The 20,681-nt window shown below is 41.0% G+C and overlaps 1 long non-coding RNA gene across 3 annotated transcripts in view; it reads left to right on the top strand.

Annotated features, from left to right (window-relative positions):
* Nucleotides 1-20,681, top strand: part of LOC137473363 (uncharacterized) — a 38,948-nt gene that overhangs the window by 2,381 nt on the left and 15,886 nt on the right. For 2 of the 3 annotated variants that reach the window (XR_010998720.1, XR_010998722.1), the window contains exons 1-2: nt 18,419-19,729; nt 20,427-20,567. This is a non-coding gene — a long non-coding RNA (uncharacterized lncRNA). Of the gene's footprint in view, nt 1-18,418; nt 19,730-20,426; nt 20,568-20,681 lie in introns of those variants that run through there. The other variant, XR_010998721.1, reaches the window with a different exon arrangement.

Below are 20,681 nucleotides of genomic sequence, written 5' to 3'. Positions count from 1 at the left end.
AGTACTTTGGAGTCACTGTCTGCTTAATAAATCTCTATCCCTCCCCCTTTACTGATAAATTACCAGTGTTTGACATAGAAGTACACCTTAACTGTTTTTGACTTCAGTATTAGGCTATGGAAAAAAATGCCATGATACTTTGGATCTGGAGCAAAAAAAAAAAAAAAAAAAAAAAAAAAAAAAACCAAAAAAGGAATAGGAAATGCTTTGACTTTGGTCATTATCAATGTTATATGGCAATACTCACCTGTTTCAAGATTTTGCTGTATAGGGGAAATGAAGCCTCTGCTAAGTGAGAAAATGTTCCTGAATTATGGAAGATCAAAACCTGTTAGAAAAATGAATGGCAGCAAGCCGCCCGACATTAAATTACATTGTTGATGGTGAGGAGGGTGCATCTAGTTTTTCTTCTCTAAAAGCCATCTGCAAACTGATGTGCTATTTTAACCACTAAAAGCTTCTCTGAGCATGGGTTGTCATAGAATTATTCTTGTTTTCATTTCAAGCTGCATTCTTTTCTGAAACAGACTTATATGTAGATTAACCTCTTTGGCTAGGGGTACTTACACCCAGATCCATCAGTAACTTCAGTACTCAGTAAGCTCCTAGCACAGGAAACAGAAAAAAGAAATCCAGCTTAGAGACTTAAGTTCCATATTCAGTGAATAAGTGGAAATCAGTGTATGAGAATGGGATAGGTTATTGCAAAATATTGTCCATAAATGTCAGTAATGAGAATTACTAAGAACTACAAAGAAATAACATAAATAAAAACACATAGTAGATGGAAAACAGAGATGTTCTATTGCATCTCCAGAAGGCTTAGACTTTGGAACAAACTTTGTTGGGAAGTAGCCAAATTGCTGACACTGAGGTCTTTCAAGAAGATATTAGATAGAATCTAGAAGGGACAGTGTGGGCATGGACTGTAGCTTGATTCAAAAAATAGGCAGTATGCATTTCATGGGATGAAATCACAGAAATATCATGCTGGAAAAGATTTCAAAATATTAACTTATTTGGTCCTGCTATAGACATTCCGACAACATGGTTGCAGTAACAATTGGCCCTAGCTATTTTGTGAACATGCTGATGTTGGAAATCCATGAGCAATTCAAAATCATTGTGATGTTTTTGAAACCAAATGTTGATTTTTTTTTTTTCTTCTGAGCTAAAAGACTACTACACCATGAGTTAGTGGTAAACCCCTTGCTGTACTGTGCCTAGTGACTTTTGGTGTCTCTAAAATGGGGAGGAGAACACTGTCTTAATGAATTATTATGTAAACAATAAATATTAACATACATTTAAAAATTTACCAAACTTATGGCTACAAATGGTATAATTGCAGGCTAGACTGTCCTCAGCTAGTTGTTATGAACAGAATGTCCTGTTGCATCCCTTTTATAAGTAGTGTATTTCTTTTTCAGCTGTATGCTTCAGATGAGTTCCACATGTACTCCAGATTTAACAAATCTATCATTGGTGTCTTATTATCACTTGAAATTGCTTCACAGTTAGGTCAGATCCAGAATTCTCATTTGTTTTTCATAGCATGGATGATATTTTAAAACCAAGTGTCTTGTGTATCTCTCCTCTTCCCGTTCTCAGTTGTGAAACACCCTTGTGGTATGGATAGTTATTACATCCATGGAAAAGTGAAGTTAGGAAACTATTTCATGCAACGTTAACTTCATAACAGTTTAGCAGCTGGGACTGGGGAGAACCAGCACTGTGTGACTGGCCAGTTCTCCACTGCAGGCCATTTCTGAGAAGATCTGACAATATTGTTCTATAGTATTTCACTTCTAACTTGTCTGTCTGAGTACATTATTGGTTGTTTCTAAGGATTATGCCTTCCTTGAGTACTCTATCCCTTTCCATCTCTCTTGTCCTCTCTGCTGACAAGGCCAAAGCTAGAAAGCAGTGTGAAGGCAACACCCTCCAAGTCACAGGTTACTGACACTATGTGTGAGCACAGGGGCAAGAGGAGAGAGGCCACGGGCCATTACAGCCTTTTCTTCCAGGAAACTGGAAGAAGGTCTGGTCAAGTACTCCTCAGTATCCATGCTTTTTGAAAAAGGATTTAATTTCCAGCCAAACACCTATGTCTAAGGAAACTGGTTGTTTTTTCTGGAAATTACCAGTACAGAGCTGGGGCTGTACCTCTGCCTGTACTGGATCCTGCCTGCACACCAAGAGAGTTGTTGGTGAGGGAAGATGGGGTACATCACAGGAGAAGTCTTCAGGGCATTCTTCCTCTGAGAGACGTCAGGCTGGCTACAGCTGTGTTGTGCAGCCCCAGGGGATTTTCAGGGGTGTGTAGGGACCTCCATTTTCCTTTCCATACAGTTTATTCTAGTGGGTTTTCCACTCTTTTGAAGATGACTAACAACATGGGAGACTCCCTCCATGCCCACTTAGAGCCATTTTCTGGCTCTGCTCAATAAAATGTGCTGGCCAGGATGAATGAATTTTAATAAGCCAATTTAACCTGTGGGGTTTGTATGTTCATTTAATGTTTCTCTCCCTTTTTCCTCATGAAGAGGTGCTGCCTGCTCATTGTTTGTAATTAGAAAGACTCTGAGGATGGTTTAAGGGATTAAACTGACCGAGCTTATTTTGTTTGGTCGTTACGATTGTACAAAACACAATATAAATGTGAAAATTGCCAATCCAAAATGAATGTTCTGTTGAAGTGATTACAACAACCGGAATTGAGTAAGCTCTGCCAGATATATTACTGCATTTTTATTTGCACACACTTATTTACAGTACAGCCATTGTCACAGATAGGTTGCAGGACTGGGTGGATGACGGGTCTTGCCCCAGAGGGCATTTCTCATGCGCCTGCCTTGTTGAAAACCTCAGAAGCCCAGGAGCATTCCTGCATGGCTTGTACCAGGGCATCCCAAGGCAAAGATGTGCTGCCAGCTCTACTTCAGCGTGTAGCACCTGGGAGCACCACCATGATCCTGTCAGGTGAGGCATCGCTCATAGGAATACAGTGGACAAGCATGCAGTTCAATTGAAACATAAAACATTATGGACTCTGGCTAAAAATATTCCATTTTGACCAATATGATACAGAGGTTGTATTGGGATGTCTTGCTCCCTCAGTCTTTCATAAAATCCCTATAGGAGTTAAAAGTAAAGGTTCTCTTGGAAGTGTGGTATGTGGGGAAAAAAGCATTCTGCATTTCAGCTGTTCTTTAATGTGGATATTATGAGAGGAGATGCCATTGTCGGGTAGAAGGTTCTTAGAAGGCCAAACCCACTGTGAAAATCTGTTTCAGTACTAATATGGAAGCATGAATTTAATTGCTCAGTGGTTACTCACCGGTTCTGAAAAAAACAAAGAAATTGTTTCCAGGTTCAAATTAGACAAAACAATGTGAGCTCTGTGACACATTGGACCTCAATTTTATGGCAAGAACCTCCAGTTTCTTTGGCAGTTCAAAGTAGAATTCTACAGTGCACTGAAAGTTTTGTGGCAGCTTCATAAATGTTCCCAAACTCCGCAATATATTGAGCAGTGAGCAATTTCATTACACATATTAAGTAGATTGAAATTGCTCCTTGTATATAGATTAAATGAGGCTTGATCTGGGGTTTTGGCATGGTGAAGATGGAAGGAGCTTGAGACAGAGAAAGGAAGATCTTCTGAGTACATTGAAGCCAGAGGACTTGGAAGAGGGGTTTGGGGGATTTAATGAATACAAACTCCCTCTATTTTTTCTATATTTGCTGTGAGTACTAGTTTTGTCTGCTGGATGATGGGTGGGCAGGAAGTGTAAGGTGTGTTCTGGGTGAGCTGGAAGATGAGTGAGTGCTCTGCAGAAACAAAGGGTTGGGCCCAGGCATGCCAGATCCAGACAGGGCTGTTCTACTTGGATGGACCTCTTCTGGGATGTTGCAGCACATAAGGTAAGGTAGACAAGAATGGCAAGATGTAAAATGACAAGAATGTTGAAAGCTGAAATCCGTGTTGAAATAGTTTTCTTCTCTCTTTTGGACCAAGTGGATTTTTTTGATGATAACCGGCATATTAGCCAGTGCAATTCCAGAGCAAAGAACTTCCAAATTTGATTATTTCTAAGTATTGGGACCTTTCTATCATGTAACTCAGTGCCATCAATAGCTTATCTGAACCTTTTGTTGAGGTCTGTAACTGGAGACAAGACCATTTTCTAACTGAATATATTTCACCTGATTAGAAGCAGGGTCCAAAAAAGTCTCATCTTCTCCACAGTCAGATAAGGAGGGGATGAAGATAAAGCTAGTCCAAGTATTATCTCAAGCTAAAGAATACTTTGCTTTTGTTTGATAATGAGACTAGATTTTATAAGGCAGACTATGGGAACAAAGGTAGTCAGGAGTAACTGTGAAAGTGCAAATAAGTATGTCTGCAATTGAAGAGTAGTTGGATAATGTCCATCTCATAATAGTCCAAGATATGGAAGAGGAAATTGCAAGTCTGGTAGAAAGGATTTTTCAAAACCTGTGAACTCCAGCACTTTATAGTTGGGGGATAATGCCTGTAGCACCCTCTGTTACAGAAAGGGAAAAATAATCTGGTCAGCTCATTAGTGTCATCTCAGTTGTGTGTAGAGATTTTAAGCAATAGAGAACAAAGAAAGGCAAGTGGAGAATGTAAAAATTAAAAGCAATAGGAGTTTTTTCAAAGGTGAATTGTACCAGGTTAGATGATATTTCTCTTTTACAAGGTAATTCCTCTGCAAAGGAAGTGAAGTGTAGAGATTCAAATAGTAGGGCTTCAGTGCCACTGAGCAGTGCAGGAGTCTGAAAGGACCTGAGGGAGATGGGAATTTGTATGAAGACTCTCAAGTGGGAACAGTTTTAAGAAGAGGCCACATAGTTGCCACCTGAAAGGGCAAGGGTTGAGCTGGAGCCACTGTATTCCTCCTGTAGCATCTGGAAAGTGTTCCTGTTTAATTGTGCCATTGATAGCTTTGTCACCAGAAGTCACAGCATGCTAAAGCACAGGCTGAGGATACCAGATGGGCAGCATTGTTGCCTGCAGAAAGAAGGTTTGAAATAATATCCTGGCAAAACCAGATGGACCTTCTGGATGGCATGTCAGCAGTTGGACAAAATACAGCAAGACAAAGGGCAAGGTGAAGGAAGTTAGCACCTCACTACACATATTCCACAACATAATCGCTATGCTGAGTAGCAATTGCTTGCTTTTTTAAACAGTCTTTAATTAGGTGATCCCAAGCTACTGTTTCTCACAGCATGTCAGTCGAGTTTCATGTAAAGTCAGCTGGAGTTACTCCAGCAGTTACAGGTGGACCAGACAATTTATTCTGGGGGACACTTGCTTTTTCTTCTGCAGAAGTTAAAGGTATGGATTGTATGAAGGGCAATGCAGAAAGATAATAGTTAATGCCCACTGTTGAATATCTACATCAAGAACAGGACTTTCTGTCTCTGATGGCAGTACTGCTTAAACCAAAATTTCCATTTTGGGAAAAACAATAACAAGGAATTAAAAAAAATAATTATGAAATTTTGGAAAAAGTAAAATCTGTGTTTGGGAATGTTTTGATTGGCAAAAAAGTTTTGGTTGTTCTACTGCTTCCTAAAAATCCTGATTTTTTAAAAATTAAAATTTCTAGATGTTTGGTGGGTAGCTTAATAAGCACTGGTAAAAATATTTCAATATTAAAAAATATAGTAATCTTATCTGTATGAATGCATGCTGGATTTATATTGTCTAGTGTGTACTTTTTAAAGTTAAATGGAATGATGATAAAGTATTTTATATTATCATGTCTCTATTCTCAGCTCTAGCACAGGAAGTATTTAGAGGTAGATTGCTCACTGCACTACTTTGCAGTGACTATGACAAGTTAGTGTTGGGCTGGGGAATCACTTAGAGAAAGTTTTTGAACTTGGGTCAGTCTAATTAACCTACAGTTCCAAATTAATGTGTCAGCCTATGTGGCATATGTTTCAGAAACCCCATTCAGCCAGTTTATACTAGCTTTGGGAGTAGACATACAAATTAAAAAAAAAAAAGGAGATTTTGGTGCTAACCATCAGGCATCTGATTTTGAGAAAAAAATAATACTGCTTTTAATCTGTCTTGCTTTAGTTTCTTCTTAATGTGACATCCCAAGTTGCAAACTGAGATTATCTTGACTTTTTCCTTTGCTGTTTTCAAGGAAAAATTCTTACTGGCTTCCATTCAGCAGAGCTTTGGACAGAGCAACGGCTGAGAATAGAATGATTAAGCCTCGGTCAGAACCTCTCTTGCTTCTTTGTGACTTCCAGAACTTCATTCTAAGTCACTCAGATGCACCTCCAGCACCAGGAATTAATCATCTGCTGACAGAGGGAGAGTGAAAAGCCATTAGTTTTATAGGAGCTTTTCCCTCTTGAAATTCCATTGCTGTTTGACTCTTTCTGAGAGATGTTGAAACTGAGGATAAATTCAGTTTCAGCATTTTCATACTCTTTGCAGTCACTGCCAGGAAAGCGCTCAAGTCTTATGCAATAATGGCCTGGACTCCTTTCAACGTTTGCTGTGGTCGTCACGGCACTGTAATGATCTCAGCTCCATACATCCCGAGTGCTGGATGTAATCTGCTTGGGGAGGCTTCTCTGCACGGGGCTGAAACTTCAGAAGCAGTCATAGAAGCAGAAACACTGAAACCCTTGAGCTGGACGGGACCCACATGGATCATCAAGTCCAGCTCCTGGCCTTGCACAGAACCATCCCCAAGAGTCACACCATGTGCCTGAGTGTTGTCCAAACACTCTGTGAACTCTGTCAGGATTGGAGCTGTGACCACTCCCCTGTGGAGCCTGTTCCAGTGCCCTGCCGCCCTGTGGCTGTGAAACCTTTTCCTTATACCCAGCCTCCCCTGACACAGCTTCATGCCATGCCCACAGGTCCAGTCTGTGTGTTGTATTTGCAGGAACCCTCCCTTGTGGCACTGGACCAGATGGACGGAGTGGCTCTACGTGCAGCACAGGTACAGCAGTGTTCCCACCCCTGGGCTGCCCTGCCTGGCTCTGGTGGCAGCCTCGCCCAGCAAACAGGCTAACAGTGCTGCAGGCTGTGGACCCCCGATGCAGCAGCCCACAAAAGCTTGCTCATGTGCCTTCACATAGCACAGCCTTCCCCACCCAGTGTCCTGGGGCTCCTGTTGATCCTTTTGCACAAGTGGGCTCCCCACAGCTCCTGGGAGATGCAGATGGCAAGAAGCAGGCTCTTCTTTCATGTGCCCCACTCTATTGTTTAGAGCACCATCTAAGCACCTGACTGGTTTTATTTTAATGTCGACAGATACACAATGTGATTCAAAATTCACCTTTGGCTCTCCAGTTTTTAGGGAAGGCTGCCTTGTGTAATAATTTTCAAGAAGTTGCAGTGGTTTCCCCATTCCCCTCAGACAGCAGTGTTACTGACTGCTGGTTCCAGAAGATGGTGTTGGCTAATGGCTGGAACATTGTAGCCTTGTCACCTTGTTTATAGCACCTCTTTCTTACTATCCATATGACCTACAGCAGGGGGGCTAAGCTATTTCTTTATCATTTTTACTGTCTGTGAAAGAAGGTTAAAAAACCACCAACTTTGTGGGATGTTGTAAAGCTTTAAAGGCTCAAAAGTACTTTGAAATGATCAGGTAAATGATGGCAAATAAATGCTCAGACAGTTATTAGAATTCTCTAATTCTCCTCTGACGCATGATGTCTGGCTACTTTGAAGTGTCCCTTCTGTGTTTGTTTGGGGTTTTTAGTAGCTAAATTGCCTTAGCATGGAGAAACAGGAATAGTTCGTGCAAACACAAAAACCCCTGAAAATGGAAAGAGACAGGAAAAGAATGACTCAGTATTTAGTTTTTGGAAGAGAGCATTTGATAGGGAAAGTGGATAAATTTAAAGGTCAGTCTTGGTTACAAAATAATGTTCAGATTACTTAGTATAATACCAATTTTTCTGTTATTTCATCCCTACAAGGCAAAAGGCTTCCAGTTATTCAGGCAGCAGACTCTTCCCTTAAGAAATTCAAGCAATCCAAAGCATATTTGCCTCTCCCTCATTGAAGGCATATTTCCACAAACTCTCACCTCTTTCTCCAACCTCAGGGTTACTATATGGAGAATATAATGAGAAGGAAACTTGATATATTCTTTGTCTTCAAACTTGTAGAATTGTGATACCCAAAGGAATCAGTACCTTGTGATTTATGACTCCTCTATTTTGTTATGAAGAAATGTTAGACATCTTTAATACGTTAAATATCATGTTATCCAAGTTTGGCTGCTGATTGCAACATGCTTGCCTTTTATTCCCTAGAAGAATTTGCCGAATACCTTTCTGTAACTTTCCACATTGCTATCAGCTTTGCAGTGCTGTGCCTTATTTGTATAATTGGAAGCTTTTCCAGTTGTCTGGGTAATTGTACCATCTGAGGGATATTACCCTGCTTTGTAGCACGCAGATCCTTCTGAATCGTTTCCTGTGTTAATAAAGCCTTTTATTTTTCTATTAAAAAATCTCCAAACCTTATTTAAACTAAATACATAGTATGTTCTTCTCTTCTCAGAGGGGTCCCACACAGCTCTTGACTGCACTTCCATTAACACCAAGAAAAATTCCTTTTCTGCTTGAAAGGGAGTAAGTGATAAAGTGCTAAAGTGCTGTTGGGGTGTTGGTGATAGTATCAAGCTGCACAGCATTTTTAACAGATAATACTGAAACATGAGGCAAACCTACCAAAAAAAAAAAAAAAAAAAAAGAAAAAAAAAGGAAAAAGAAAAAATAGAGAGAAAAGACTAAAATAATTTAAACTGAAATGTTGTGTAAGCCATTGACAGGACAACAAGCCAGGAATCAAACAGGTCTTGCTCTGTTCTGCCTTTTGCCTGGAAATCATGTTCCAAGTCAACAGTTTAGCCAGGATGCAAAACAGCTTTTTTCTTAGGAGGCAGTTAGTGAAGCTGTAAGTAATGCAACTGGTTGACTGTGGGAATGTTGCTTGATTGTCTCAAGGTGCAAAGTTTTTAAGCATTATCTTTACATTATCTCTAAAATGCAAAGCTGACTGGTAAAAAGAACATTTGCTGCTTGGTCATGTCACTTCCTTTCAATTTCTTTTCAATTGGTATTTGGTTGTTAGAGCAAAAATTAATATTTTTAGAAGTTTGGGGTGAAAAAAGCCCAGAATAATCACCAGGACAGTACTATACTGCTGAATCATAACTTTGCTCTTCCAGGAGGGTTTGTGGTGAGAAACAGACATATTACTCCAGGGAGACGGCAGTGGGAATCCTTTCTCCTTTCCTTCATCCCATGGAAACACATTTCTTTATGCATGGTAGGTGTCACTTTTTGCAAGAAGGAAAGAAGTCACCTGAACAGAGAGCTGAGCTGAAGCCTGGCCTGAGAGCATATGAGTTTTGTGCAACCTCTCAGCCTGAGCCCTGAGGAAGATGTGTAAGCTTGAGCCTTCACAGCTGATTTCTTCAGATTCTTCCACAAATGCAAGTTCTACTGATCAGAAATTGGAGGTCTAAAAAGTCTGCTTCCTTTTGCTTAGTGTGAGTAAGTGATCTCTTGCTTTTCAAGAGCATGGTGACTTGTCATCCCAGTATGGTAAAACATGCTGTTGCTTTTGTCTAATGGATGTAAATAACTGCAGTGACCTAAAAGCCCAGAAGGTGAAAAGCCCTATGAAAATGAAAAGATGAAAACAACAGAGTATTGCAAATCTCCTTTTGTTTAGTTGAGACAAACTCTTTAGGAACCGGAAGGTGCTGCAGTAGTACTGAAGGCTTAAATTTCAAGAACAGAAGTTTTACAAATTTACAGAAACTTTCAGCATGTGCTTTTGTCCCATTGGAACAGCCGTTGGTATATGTGTTGAACAGGGATTGGATTATACATGTTCTTTAAATTAAGTACATGCTTAACTGCCTAGTTAGATCAGGGTCTTAGTGGCCTGGATACATGAGAAATACCTCAGATCCAAGGGTGTGCAAACAAGCTGGAGAATTATATTAAGAAATCTGAATTTAGAATGCAACAGATTAAAATTCCTCTGAAAAAAAAATATGCAGAGAACAAGTAAAACACCAATGTGACTTCACAAGGGACCACTCAAAAAACCTGAGGTTAACAAATGAACTCTGGAAATGGAAAACAGAGGTGGCAGCTACACAAGAATATAATCTAAGTTACTAATAGCAGGAAAAAAATGAGAGTTAAAAGCCATGATGAGTTAAAACTGGGCAAGACAAAGCAATTCAGAGATGAGGAGGGGCATTTATAAGCATTTTAATGGTACCATGTGCAAATGTGAAATGGCCTGATAATCACTTAGAGGAAAATAACCCAAAATCTTCTGCACTGCAGATACTTTTGAAGTTATGTTAGCAGCCAGATAGGGGTTTCAAGTAAAGTATCTACTGATCAAAACAGAGGAAAGATGTCTCAAAACCAGGAGTGCTTAAAAATCAGCAAATGGAAGTGTGTGCATCAGACAGTCTCCAGTGTCTAAAGAAACAGGCAATAGGGAAAATCATGGGTTAAAAAAGGTGAAGAATTCTTGTACTTTCTTGAAGCTTGAGACTCCTGAAAATTTCATCCAAAAAATGTCACTCCTACCAAGGCTGGTACAGTCTTCCAAAAGTACTCTTCTGCCTAGCATGGCTATGGCTACAATGAGTCACAAGTCGCTGTGGGAAAATTGTTTTTTGACCACTTGGAATATGTGTCAGTGAACCACTTGTGGTAACATTTATGGCATTCACAACTTTGAACTCACAAAGCCCTCTGAAGCATCCCTGGGATCCCACACCGAATGTCCATCCAGTTGCCTAGTTGTTTGCCATCTTCTATGTGGCTGTCAGCATGACAGCATTTTCCAGATGAATAAAAAAAGTACATGGAAACCAGCTGAAAAGGCAAAACTTGGTATGTATAATCCTGTGGCCACCAAAGTAACAGTGAAACATGGTCTCTGCGTAGTTCATACACTCATGGCTTCAATGGAAGTGTGTGTCCTAGTGTTTGTTCTCCTTTCTCTGTACTTCAAGGAGTCTTCAGGCATGGCGACAGCCATACATCCACCCACCACCACTGAACGAGGGAACTAGAAGCTCTGGGGCGAGGAGGTGGCCTAAAGACTAAAGACTACATAGAAGGTGGGTGAGGTTGGAAGTGCTTTGGCAGGGAGGACACAAGGAAGGGTAGGCTGGGCAGGGAGGAGATGTGGGTAGGGTGGGTTGGGTCTCCAGTTCAGATTGGGTTGGGAGCCATGCTGATATTCCTCAGGAGTTTTAGACCTAAACCCAGCACTCCTGGCTTGGGGAGGCCTGAGGGGGCCTAGCCAAGGAGGTGGAAGACCTGGATGAAAACAAACTGAAGTACCACATGTTGAGCCAAGGCTGTGACAGAGACCCACAACTGCCTTAAGGATCTGCAAAACAGTGAGATTTCTGAGTTCAAAATTTCTCTGCTGCCAGCAGATGCCTGGGGAGGTCACTTGCAATTGACATGTCCATACCCCAGGACAGCTTTGACAACCTACTCAGACCACTCTTTGCTTCTCCTTGCTTAGATGCAGAGGGCTGGCAATGGTGTAGGCAGTGGAGATCAAGAGGATTTGCTGCCACTGCTCATTAGGTAGTGCCATCCACACTGTGTGTTGAGACACAGAAAAATGTACTACTTGGTAATGGCATTCAAGGCCCATATGTCCCTGGAAATTGTACTTGCAAGGGCTAAAATTAAACAGCGTGGATGATTTTAGTTCTGGGTTTCTTCAGCAGTATTTTGGGAGAAACCTTAATATCCTGTTTTGAACAGAGATTTCTGCGCCTAATTTCCTGGTTTTACTTCCCTACCACACTCTTTCTGCAGGCTACTTGAGTGGAAATATTTCCTGCTGAACGTGCTCCTTTCAGCTGTGCCACTCTACTTTGGAGTATGATGGATTCTTCCTTCTCAGCACCTGAGTCCAGCAAGAAACACCATCAGGGCAGAGGAGACAAGGCAGGTGTGTGGACCTGTGTGTCAGCTGCACCCAGCATGGGCAGCAGCCCTGAGCAAGCACAAGGTGGATCTGGGACAGGTCACCCCTTAGTATCTGCAATCAATACTGTTTCAGAGGTTTTCCAGTAATTAAACCCCAGGCAGATTTGTAACACAGGAGAAGGTAAGTAGGATAAATGGGAGTATTTCAGCTGTAGATATATTGACTTAAGTAAGCAGATGTCTCTTGTAAAATGCCAGTAAATGAGAATATGTCACATGAAGCCTGATGTTCATACCATGGATACTAATAACAGAGAAGCGCCACCTATGAATATTTGTGGAGCCAGAAAGGGCAGGGTGTATAAATTCAGACTCTGCTGTGTAACATGCTGCTTCCATGGGCTTTTGTTTCAGCATCACCACTCAGTCTTGGGAGTGAGCATATGACCAAAAATTAATTTAAGAAATCAAGGAGTTCATGGATCTACAGCTTGCCATTGACAGTGCAGCGTGGTGCAGCACATTAGTGGGGACAGCAGCTCTTGGTTACTCCCCATTTTGGTCTCATCCTGCACTGTGTGCAGGTGATAGGCCCTTCAGCTCACATCCCACCACTCGGCAGAAATGGCTTTTGGTTCTCTGCTGCAGCACTCAGTCATCTCTGTGAAATGCAGGTCCTGGAGCCTGTAAAATATAACCCTGGGTTTTATATATTGCTGAGAGGTTTATGAGGCCATCTGTCCTGAACCAATGACACAGCACAAAGTTGTTTCTTCAAAAATTAGACAATATTTCCATAAATATAACTTGTGGTATGAGTTTCTGCATTTTGCTATTTACCTGTTCTAGCGAATAATGGAAATAATTTTATTTAAGTGACAGTAGAGGAAAAATTCAATGCCATGAATTAAGAACAGTTTTGAGTTTCAGTATACATACTCAAATGCTCTTATCTGGAGTTTGCAAATTATGGATTGTAATTTGAGGCTTTTAGTAATGTGTTTACATGCTGTCTGTCTATCTATCTATCTATCCATCTATCTATCTATCTATTCATCTCCAGGAGCCAAAGCAAAGCTCATCTTGTCACTGCTGATCTCACTTCATTTTTTATTTCACTTTGATCTGTTTAGGATATCTTTGGGCTCTCCTCTTGAACAGAGAGTAGTATTTAAAGGACTTAAGGAATATTATGTAAAATTTATTAAATAAATCCTGAGAGGTAGAGGAGTACACTTCTCCCAGTTATGACTAAGGAACTGAGATGTTTATGTAGAAATAAATGGGATTCAGGTGCTAAATAGTTTCCAGAGTTAGCCTGAGAGGTTTTAGACTTTTGGGACTGGCTGATATGCATGTTGAAAAGCATTGCAAGAAAGCTGTATGAGCAATGTGTTTTGAAATGTGATACTAAAAACTCATCCAAGGACCAACGTTCAACACTGCAAAAATTATTGCATTCTTATTTTAACAGTTCAACAGACACTGTGGTTCTATTTGGAATTTTATATTTGGCTTTCTTTTTGGTTGGTTTTATCTTGCGCTCTCTTAAAAACTGTCAACTTAGTAAGTAATTAATTCACTCAGCATGAGTTGATTTTACAGTGATAGAAGTATCAACAAGGACTTTTCTGCCAAGACTGTGGTGGTGTTAGATGCTGTCTAACTCTCTAGGTGAATGTATGTGTCATAGCAAACTGAAAAACTGGGATCTAAAGGTAAAATTTGAATATGGATGGAAGCATCTAGAAAGTAACTTTTTTTCAGACATGCTGGATATTTTTCAACTATATGTCATAGAGAGAGACATATTTGTCTCTTGAAAATCATGCACATATTACTGAGTTTACCAGTTGCCTTGGTCATGTACTTGTGAGAGGAGGTTGATCTACAGGTTAATTATTTAATAGTTACTAAATGTTCATTGATAATCACTAAAAGACCAGGAAAGAGGTGAAATTTTGTACCCTAGGGTAAGAGCACAGGACATGCTTAGAACAAGGTAGAAAATGCACCAGCTTAGAAATGAAAGCAGCAATAATAATAACAAAATGTCAAGGTGCTAACATCTTGTGGCAATATGAAGAAACAACCTAAATCAAGACCAAATATTTGTGGTTTTTCATATAAGATGATGCACATGATAAAACTTTTTTCCTGTTATTCATTTTTATTGTGCAGTTGAATTTCTCAGGAGAAAGAAGTGCTTGGGGATTTTGGCATTGGTGTGCCAATTTATTTTGTTGATCCAGTTACAAGTGCAGTGCAAAATTGTGTTAAAAGCTGTAGGGACCAGCTCATGGAAAACGTGTAACTAGTTCCTTGGGAAGGCTGCCTCTTCCAGGCAGGACCAACACAGCTTACAGGGATATACATGTGCAGCACTCAGCCATCAAAAAGTTAAGGGATTCCTCGGAGCAGCTCAGCCTTCAGCAATCTGCATACTAAGTAATCCAAAACGATTGGGCTTGCAAAAGCTACTTTTTAAAATTGGTCTCATTAACTCTCTTTATTTGCATACCTCAAAAAATACTTGTTTTACATTAAGAAGATGTTAACAGAGGTTCTCTTCTTTGCTGATTACAGATTTATTATTTTGGATATATGTTACAATACTTTGTGGTTTTCTATTTTTGGTTTTTTGGCTTAACCCAGGCCAATCAACTCAGTCTCTTGAGGTAACAGAGGAACTACAAAATATCACTTAACAGCAAGCAAAATGAGTGCTATACAATACCATGGTGGATGATTTTAGTGAGTTCCTATCTATGAATTCATCAGACTTCTTGGAAGCAAAGCAACTTTGTCCTGAAAATAAAAGTAAGTGTCCACAAAGGGCATCAAATCTCCCTAATCTGTCAATTTTAATTTCATTTTAATATTCTTAATAAATGTTCACAGAGTAATAGTGATTGAGTTCCTTTATACTTCAGACTATAAATTTCTCAGTGAACCATTCTCTGGCGGTGTTACAGAATGGGTTTATTTTAATTGAAAATCATGCTGGGAAGCATGGGATGTTTATATGCTCAATTCAGATTTTCTGCCTGCAAGGAGCCGCCGTATCCCCAGCATAACCTTTTGCCTTTCTCCTTCCCCATCCCTGTGGTGGGCTGCCCTCCTGGAGGTTCTTTCCCACACATGGGGAAGCAAGGATGGCTGTCCCTGCAGCCATGGTTGCTTCTACTCGCCCCAGTGTTGCTGCTCCCACTCGCTGGTGCATTCCAGAGTCTCTCAGCTGCTTTCCTTGCCATCCCACTGTGCTCCTCAGTGGGGATGCACATCGGGATCCTGCAGCGCAGCTTTGGGCTACTGTTTAAATGTACAGAGGCAAGCCTGAGTGTCAAAGCCAAGAAAAAGAAAAAGTTAGAGGGATCTCTGTGCACAGCAACATGGAGCCTGAAAAGGAATAGAGAAATGTCAGAATGCTCGTTCCTAGGCTACATATACAGAAGAAGGAAAAATTTCAATCTTAAAAGAAAAAAAGGTATCCCAGGAGTAGGAATATTTCAGTCTGCACATTGATAAATTTTTACAAGCTGACATTTGTAAGCAGTATTTCTGACAGATTATTGAAATCTCATCTCTCATTGCACATCCTAGCTCTGCTCCTCAGCTCCTTTTCTGCCTGAGGTGCTCATGGGTCTGCAGTGCTGAGCAGCTGGAGATGCTCCTGCTGCACCAGGTTTTGTTTTGGTCTCAGTGCCCTCCAGTGCCATGAAGGAGAAGCCCACCTGCCCCCTCCTCTGAGGTGTTGTCCCTCAGTGTGCAGGCAGGTCCTGTGGGCAGGATCCATCTTCCACTACTGACCACATGCTCACTGGGGCTGGCACTGGGCAGCCCCACTCCAATGCCAGTAGGATGGGGATTGTCACAGTCAGGTACCAGGAGAGGTGTGGAGAGAGCTTGACATGCTGCTAGGAAGAATTTCAGGCTTGGTTTTGCTGTGATTAGTTATGAAAATAAAGCAAAACTGAGCAGGTTATTTGCAGGAAGGAAAACAGTCCACACTGAGGGTTGCTGTGCCTAGAGTCCCAGTGGCTGAATTCCCAAATGTTCCTGACTCCACAGGGCTACCACTGGCCCCTGGTGCTTGCCTGGCTCAGGAGCTTATGGTATCACTAGCCAAGCACCAGGACTTCCATGGGACTTGGGAAAATGTCTGCTTCTTGCTGAGATGGAAAATAACTGGGATAGCCCTTCAGTTGTGATCATCTGGACATTACATCATCCCCTCTGGTGAGTGGAGCAGGGCCACAATATGCCCCATGGGGCACAGATGCTGGGCAAGCAGCCCCCCCAGCCAAGGTGGCAAGTGCCCAGTCAAAACAAGACCATTTCATTGACTGACCAGAGTTCAGTGTGACTCCTGTTGGGTTTCCTTTACTTAGAAAGGTCCTGGGTCACAAATAAATCCATGTGGAAGAAGGCAGACCACTGGGGACTGATCCCAGGAGCTTCAGGAATGAGCAGGATGCTGCTGAGCCCTGCTGCTGCTTGCTGGGAGCCAGGAGCAGCCAGGAAGGAAGGATCCACACTGAACTGATCCACTGTGGGGCCACCACCCAGATCCAGCAGCCTGTGGCCAGGAGAAGGTAAACACTGCAAAATTGCTTCTGATCTCTCCTTGTTGGCCCCAGGGTGCCAGCAGCCACCTCAAGCAGTAAGTGCCTTCTTCAAGTGCTTACAGAAGGGTACAAATGGAAAATTAGGGTATGTAATCAGAAAACCCAATATAGCAGGTGGAAACCACCAACCTCAGTTGGATCCAATTTGGATTTCTGTTAGACAAAGAGTTTTTAAATTATGGAGTAATTTCCAAAGTCAGCAATAAAAAGCACTGCGCATCAGCTGAAGAGAAGATAGACAAATTCATGGAAAATGAGGAAACCTGAGACACTGCCACTGGCTGGATTTTTGTGGTTGGGAATAGATGCTGAGATATCAATGTATTGTATGATGTCTGTATTACTTACTGTCACAAATGCAGGTTTAGATGGACCATTGCTTCTGGCTCTGACATACCTATGCTTTTCTAAAAAAAATTGCTTCCATAATACAGGAAGCAACAATGGAATGATAAAATCTAAGTATATTGGAAACAAGCATTCTGTATGAAACTTGTGGTTTGCTGTCCATTTTGTAAGACTTAATCTTCTTTCTACAGCGGGGATTTTTTGGCAGCTCTGGTGATTCCACATTATGTTTGTGTATGTTTTGCTGTAGGGTATAACCTCATTTTTGTTCCTAGTTTCAACACAAAGGATGGAATAAGTAAATATGAGTGCATGTAAAGTACACACACAAAGATGCATACACATACACACATATATGTGTTTAGCAGCAGGTACTTGTGAAACCAGACAACAGATGGTTCTATGACACTGTGAACATCCTACAGACTATGAACAGCAATTTTCTAGTGTGCATAAGCTAAAAGGTTTTTGAAAAAATCTTTGGGGACTGTAACAGACCATTTTCTGATATACTGAGTTTCTGATTAGATTTCATTGCTATTTTTCAATGCAGCCTGCCCTATTCCTTTCCTTTCAAGCCTTGCTCTTCGATGGCAGTTAATGAAGCAGGAGCTTACTTGTTCTGGTCTGTCTTTCTTAGGTGAGTTCAAAGCACTGAGGTTTTTGGTGCTCTGATCCATTTTAAACCAGTCCTCCTGCTGCAAGGGAGACATATGATGTGATCCTGGCCAGGCCACCGGCCAGCAGCAAGCAGACAAGGATAGCATATCTTGACATGACACTTTAACCCATACCTCAGGCTCCACGTGAGCTGTTGGTGTCATGTCTTGGGAGCTGGAGGGCTTCTGTTAACAAGTCTAAATTCAGATGAAGCTGTATGCCCATGGCATAGCTGGGAGGCCCACATGGAGAACCAAAGGCACTGGTGTACACTCAGAATTTTCATATAAAATGTCATGAAAACAAGAAGTGATTCTTGGGATGAGTGTGGATATTAGAGTTGGGGAGGTCCTCTGAGATACTAAACCTTACCTTCCATAGCACCCTTTGGGGGATGCTTACACATGCTCTTCAGGGAGATATAACACAGACCTTGGTTTTTATTCTTTCTTGTTAACTCATTATATTTTTTTAAGATAGGGATTATGAAATCAGATTGACTGATTCCTGAATATTGTAATACATGCCATTTCCCATCCAAGACAATAAAATGTGTTACAAGTGCCTTTTTAATGAAAGAGAAAGCAAGACCTTCATGTCCTGCAACATCTGCTGGAAACATAACCTAAATTAAAAACGTATGTTGTTCTTGTGGGTAGAGAGAGTGAGAGGTCTTCCAGTGACAGGAAGTATCAAAAAAAGTTAATGCTGAAATCAGTAAAACAACTATGCGTGACAGGAGAAAAATGAGCACGTAACATTTTTTTTTTAATGAGGTGGAATGGAGATGGACAAAGACAAGACAGAGATGGGGAAGTGGGGAAGTGGGATTATCTGTGTATTGACAGAACTGTTTATTTGCTCCTGGCAGAAATAAATCCCATCATATATTCCCTCTAGCTTTTTCGTATTTACAGAGATGGAAAGCCTAATCTGTTGCCAAGACCCATTATCCTTCTACTTGAGTCAAACAGTACATCTTGCTTATTAAATCAGGGAATAGTGTGTGTTTTATGAAGACAGAAAGGAAAAGATAAGTTTACTCTTGCAACCTTCTCCTGTTTATTAGTGTTTATGCTTACTACCAGTACCAAGATGATAGAGCTGTATTTTAGACATAGCAAAGCAATGCAAATAAATAAATAACATCTATTGAAAAATAATTAATTTGTCCCGAACTCCACCATTGTGACTATGTGGGATGGTTCTGTGATGAGGAGCACAACATTTCTGAAACACTTCTGGTGGTGATGTGTCATCTGGTTAGCTTGATTTTACCTGTGTTAAGTTTGAAAATATTTCTTATGTGTGTTTTATGCTTTGCCTGAGCTCAAGCATCTCTAAGTACTTCCAAATCTCCTCATAAATACACCTTTGTATTCTGCCTAATATATAAACATCACGACCCATGTCTGAGAATGTTGGGAATTTTATTAGGTTCATAAAGTTTTAGTTGCGGTCTAGCCCAATGGGTCCAAAATAAATAAACGCAGAGAGCAAAAAGAGTAACAATTTTGTACTTATTTCTTTTCCTCTCTCCTGAGAGTTTCCCCAGTACTGGTGAAGTACTTGTTGCAGTGGTTTCTGTGGCTTGCTATCGAAGTATCTGCAAGCCAGTAAGTGAGAGACAGATGCAGAGTTTAAAAGTAACTGGTAAGTAAGTGGAGAAAAGTAACTGAAATAGTCTTATTAATGCATTTCAATGATTTCCTTGGTCTCTTTCCGTCTTAAGGGTGGAAAGAAACTGTAAATAATTGTGAATGACTTGTGACAGTCTCTCTTGCTGCTCTAAGTGAAGGTGCTTGGTTGGGACAGCTTCCTAAGCCCTACGGATGGAACATGTAAACAATGAGCATGGCAGGATGGAAGCCTGTCTTTTAGCATACAGGGAGAACTGATTCTTGGACTGAGATCTTTGGTCTGGGCTGGCCCTTTCTCTGGTTCTGAATTGAGAGTGTCATTGTTCCTCCCTTAGCACGGAGCTGGCTTTGCCTACAGCATCCACTGTTGACAGCTAAGTTTGATGCAACAGTACAGAAAAAGAGCTATCAAAAATGCCAACATCTTCACCTGAGCTATGGGTGGGTGCAGCCTATGCTTTAATGTATTACACTCCATAGATATTTCAGGCATCTCTCGCTCTGCAGACCTGCCATGCTCAGGACATGCAGGATACACAGGACAGAAGCTGTTGCTCCTTCCCTGCTTACGGAAAGGTGTTGTCTTATCTTGAGATAAGCCTAAGTGCATGCAGCCATCATGCCCTTTAAAACAATTCTGTAGTAAGCCTTTAATTCGTCAGAAAAATGTAGCTGTGCAAGCTTTGTAAACCCAAGAAATCAGAAAGCCCTGGCTTATGTGGGAATCAAAACCATGTTTTGGGGCAATTACTAAGCTAAATATATGAATTTTTGTACAACCATTGCAGGAGCATCAGAGCCAGAGACACCACTTTTGCAGGAAGAATTGGGAGGTGAACCCTTAAAGATCAAGCCCCAAAGCACCTTCTGCTTGTTTATATGCACTGCACTCATTATGTTTCAATGCTATTGGAAAATTGTTTCTGGAGAGTGCCAAATGGCATAATGCATGTTACAGATCTCTTTCCTAGCAAGCTACAAAGCTTACACTGCATTTTAGGGGGGTAGAGGCAACTTTTTATTGTTCAAGAATTTTTATAAAGGAAAAGATTGTTTAGAGCAGATAACTGTAACTGAGCTACAATTGCAACCCAAGTAAGACCATGCAATTTTTTTTTTTATTTTTCTCAACTCACAGCTGCACAGTCAACTCTTAGATTTCCTTGGAAATTTTTCAGCTAGTCAAAATTTTGTTGGAAACATCTACACAGCTTTCATAATGCAAGTTACTTGAGATTTTGAAGTGCCTTGGATTTGACAGACTCCTGTGAGCTCAAAGGTGAGCTCCGGCCAGGTTTGGCCAGAGGTAGGAGCTGCCAGGCCCTTAACCTAAGGCAGTTGTCGAGGGGTCCAGGTAGTGCAGGTAGCTCAGGTGCAGCTCGGATTGAGCCCT

This window comes from Anomalospiza imberbis, chromosome 4 (assembly GCF_031753505.1).
Source record: "Anomalospiza imberbis isolate Cuckoo-Finch-1a 21T00152 chromosome 4, ASM3175350v1, whole genome shotgun sequence".
Taxonomy (NCBI): Eukaryota; Metazoa; Chordata; class Aves; order Passeriformes; family Viduidae; genus Anomalospiza; species Anomalospiza imberbis.
This window is presented reverse-complemented; position numbering and strand designations above follow the sequence as displayed.